Source organism: Panthera pardus, unplaced genomic scaffold (assembly GCF_024362965.1).
Source record: "Panthera pardus isolate Hobbes unplaced genomic scaffold, ASM2436296v1 HiC_scaffold_27, whole genome shotgun sequence".
Lineage (NCBI taxonomy): Eukaryota > Metazoa > Chordata > Mammalia > Carnivora > Felidae > Panthera > Panthera pardus.
The window spans coordinates 75,417,758-75,422,646 of record NW_026526843.1 but is presented as its reverse complement, the minus strand read 5'-3'; the positions used below and the strand labels follow the sequence as shown (position 1 = coordinate 75,422,646).

The 4,889-nt window shown below is 39.4% G+C and overlaps 1 pseudogene; it reads left to right on the top strand.

The window, feature by feature from the left end:
- The first annotated feature begins 962 nt into the window (after positions 1 to 962).
- On the top strand, positions 963 to 2,463 carry LOC109259228 (zinc finger protein RFP-like; annotated as a pseudogene).
- The last annotated feature ends 2,426 nt before the right edge of the window (positions 2,464 to 4,889 follow it).

Below are 4,889 nucleotides of genomic sequence, written 5' to 3'. Positions count from 1 at the left end.
TTTGCAGAATTTAAAAATGCATGGAAACAAATGAAAATGTAAACACAATGGTCCAAAACCTTGGGATGCAGCAAAGATATTCATAAGAGGGAAGTTTATAGTAACAAAGGCATGGCTCAAGAAGCAAGAAAAATCTTAAATACACAACCTAATCTGACACCTAAAAGAGGTAGAAAAAGAACAACAAATGAAGCCTAAAGCCATCAGAAGAGAAACAATAAAGATCAGAGCAGAAATTTATGTTATAGAAACAAACAAACAAACAAACAAACAAAAGCCGGTAGAACAAGTCAATGAAACCAGGAGCTGGTTATTTGAAAAAAATTAATAACATTGGTAACCTCCTAACCAAACTTATCAAAAAAAAAAAAAGAAAGAAAGAAAGGACCTAAATACATAAAATCACAAATAAGAGAAGAAAACACAACCCACACCACAGAAATACAAACAATTATGAGAACATTATGGAAAATTATATGCCAATAAATTGGGCACTCTTAAAGAAATGGATAAATTCCCACAAACATAAACCATCAAAACTGAAACAAAAGAAAACTTGAACAGACTGAAAACCAGCATAGAAATTGTATCAGTAAACAGAGATCAACCAACAACCAAAAATCCAGGGCCAAATGGTCACAGAGTAATTCTAACAAACATTTAAAGAAGAGTAAATATGCCTTGAGTGTAGGCTGTTCCCAGTTCACATGACAGTGCCTCTCATCATCCTCCTTGAATAGCCATGGGGCTCCCAATGAAGGCAGAACCTTGTGCCCACTTGATGGGGTGCCTGGGCCCAGGGATGGCTAGCCAAAGTGGAGCCAGGGTGTGTGTCTTTGTTCTGGGCCAGGAGGCACAACCCTCTGCTGGAGGGTTGCCCAAAGCTGGAGGAGTGTCATAGAGTTTGGTTCCACACAGAAGTGGGCACCAGAGCCCATGTCCTGCACCCCACAAGCCCACCCATGGCCTCCAGGAACAGGCCTACTGCTTACAGCAGGAGACCACCTGCTCCATGTTCCTGTAACCAGATCACGATTCCCGACAGGGGCCACAATATCTGTTGCACATGCCTCACCTACTCTTAGGGTAAGGTGGAGACCAAAATGTGGTGTCCTCAGTGCCAGGAGATCTTCCTGCAATGGCACATGGGCTCAACCAGCACCAGGCCAGTATCACCCAGCTGGTGTAGTAACTGCTCTGCCAGCTGCTATTAGGGCCTGAGGGCAATATGGGCATGTGCAAGAAGCACCACAAGCCCCTGAAGCTGTAATACAAGGCGGACCAGATGTTCATCAGACGGTGTGAGACTGGTACCACCAGCAGAGTGGCCACAATGTGCGGCCACTTGAGGAGGCAGTGGAGGACTTCAAGGAGCAAATAAGCTGGACCACCTGAAAAGACTGAGAGACTTAAAGAGGTGTTAGACACAGGGGGAGAAAGCATGAGCTAAACTCTTGAGTCTGACCCATATGGAGAGGGAGAAGATCATCTGGGAGTTTGAGAAGCTCTATTATTCTTTGAGGGGGCATGAGTATTGCCTCTTGGCCTGTCTTGAGGAACTACATTTGTCTATCTACAACAGCATCAATGGCACCATCACCCAGTTGTCTTGCAACATCTCCCACATGAGTAGCCCGATTGCCCAGCTGGAAGGAAAGCAGCAGCACCACAACAGGGCGTTCCTGCAGGATATCAGGAATACATTGAGCAGAGCTGAAAGAATAAGGATCTCTTAACCCTGGATCACACCTTCAGATCTACAAGATAAAATCTACATTTGTGCTCAAAAATGTCTGTTCTTGACCAAGAATCTGAAGCAGTTCACAGAAAAAAAATGCAGTCAGATATAGAGAAAATCTAAGAATTGAAAGAAGCTCACTTATACTCAGTGGAAGTGACTCTGGACCCAGACACAGCCTTTCCCAGCTTGATCTTCTCCTGCAGGAAGTGCAGTACCGTTACCTCCAGCAGAACCTGCCCAACAACCCTGAGCAGTGACATCTGTTTCCATGTGTCTTGGGTTCTCCATGTGTCATTGTTGGCACATATAATTGGGAGGTAGAGATGGGAGATAAATCAAAGTGGACCATAATTCAATGTGCAGAAAATGTGGAGTAACTTTGTCCATCCAAAAGAGATTATGGGCAGTGTCCTTGTGGTATGGGAAAGAATACTGGGCTCTTACCTTCCCAATTACTTCCAACCACCAGAAGACCCCTTTCCAGGGGTAGAGATTTCTATGGATTATGATGCTGGTGAAGGTTCCTTCTATAACATGACAAACAGGTGTCACATATTTCATTACTCTCACACTATGTTCTGTGACCCTGTCCAGCCCTACTTCAGTCTGAATTACTCAGGAGGGAAGAGTGCATCCCTTCTCATCATCTGACCCATGAGGGGACCAATGGCTCTTCTGGCCATGTTGGCAATCATGCTCATTTCATGGATACCTCCCATTGAGGAGATGAACATAGGCCAAAATGGTTTTTGCACATAATTCTACCTCAGGCATGAGGTGTCTTCTTGCTTGCCACTTCTTGTTAATCACATCTGCATATCATTACCACTTTCCATGCCCTTACAGTGGGAGCCAGTTTATTCACTTTCGTTACTATCCTTTCCCTTCCCAAGAAAATGCAACATGTAATGAGAAGTATCAAGATTGCTCATAAATGAAAACCAGATGAAAGAATAAAATAAGAAAGAAAGAAAGAAAGAAAGAAAGAAAGAAAGAAAGAAAGAATAGTTAATACCTATTTTCCTCAATATATTTCAAAAAATAGAAATGGAAAGAAAACTTCCAAAGTCATTCTATGAGGCCAGCATTACCTTGATTCCAAAATCAGAAAATGACCTCATTTAAAAGGAGAAATATATGCCATTATTCCTGGTGAATATCGACACAAAAATTGTCAACAAAATACTAACAAACTGAATCCAAAAGTACATTAAAAGAATCATTCACCACAATCAAGTGGGATTTGTTCCTAAGTTGCAAGGCTAGAGCCTATTTAAAAAAAATCAACATCATGCACCACATTAATAAATAAGAGGATAAAAAACATATAATCCTCTCAGTAGATGCAGAAAAAAAAACATTTGAGGAACTACAGCATCCATTGTTGATTTTAAAAAAAAAAACCCTCATAAAAGTAGGGATAGAGGGAATAAACCTCAAGATCATAAAGGTCATATATAAAAAACGCACAGCTAATGTCATACTCAATGGGGAAAAACTGAGAGCTTTTCCTCTAAGACCAGGGACAAGACAGAGATATCCACTCTCACCATTGTTATTGAGCATACTACTGGAAGTCCTCTCCTCAGCTATCACAAAACCAAAAGAAATAAATGGCATTCAAATTTGCAAGGAAGAAGTCGAACTTTCACTATTTGAATACATGACACTCAATGTAGACAACCCAAAAGACTCCACCCCAAAATTGCTAGATATGATACCCAAATTCAGCAGAGACACAGGTTCCAACATCAACGTACAGAAATCTGTTGCAATTCTGTATACCAATAATGAAACAGCAAAAAGAGAAGTCAAAACTCAATCCCATTTAAAATTGCACCAAAAATCATAAGATACCTCGGAATAAAACTAACCAAAGAGGCAAAAGATCTGTGCTCTGAAAACTATAGAACACTAATGAAAGAAATTTAAGAAGACACACAAAAAAATGGGAATATATTCCATGCTCATGGATTGGAAGAACAAATATTGTTAAAATGTCTATACTACCAAGAGTAGTCTACACATTTAAGACAGTATCTATCAAATACCACAAGAATTTTTCACAGACCTATACAAACAATCCTAACACTTGTATGGAACCACAAAAGACCTTGAATAGTCAATGCAATCTTGAAAAGGAAAAGCAAAACTGGAGACATCACAATCCAAGAATTTAAGGTATATTACAAAACTATCATGATAATGCCATATGGTTCTGACACAAAAACAGATCCATATATCAATGGAACAGAATAGAAAAGCCCAGAAATGAGCCCACAATTCTACGGGCAATTAAACTTTCACAAAGCAGGAATAATATCCGATTCAAAAAAAAGACACTCTCTTAAACAAATAGTGTTGGGAAACCTGGAGAGAAAAATGCAAAAGAATAAAACTGACCACTTTCTTATGCCATACACAAAAATCAATTCAAAATGGATAAAAGAGCCAATGTCAATCCTGAAACCATAAAAACCCAAGGGCAGATCACATCAGCCATAACATCTTTGACATCATAACATCTTTGACATCAGCCATAACAACTGTTTACTACATATGTCTCTGTATAAAAGGGAAACTAAAGCAAACAGAAACTATTGGGACATCATCAAGACAAAAAGCTTTAGCACAGCAAAGAAAAAAATTCAACAAAACAAAAAGACAACCTTCAGAATGGGAGAAGACATATGCAAATGATATATCTGATAACAAGTTAGTATTCAACATATATAAAAATCTTATGAAACCTAACACCTCCCCCCCCAAATAATCCAGTAAAATAGAACAGAAAACATGAATAGACACTTTTCCAAAGAGGACATACAGATAGCCAATGGACACAGGAAAAGATGCTAAAAGTCACTCATCATCAGAGAAATCTAAGTCAAAACTGAAATGAAATACCACCTTATACCTGTAAGAATGGCTGTAATTAACAACACATGAAACAACAGATGTTGGTGAGGATGAAGAGAAGGGAAACCTCTTATACTGTTGGTAGGAATGCAAGTGGTGCAGCCACTCTGGATAAAATTATGGAGGTTCCTCAAAAACTTAAAAATAGAACGAACCTATGAACCAGCAATTGCACCACTAGGTATTTACCCACAGGGTAAAAAAATACTGATTCAAAGAGATACATGCA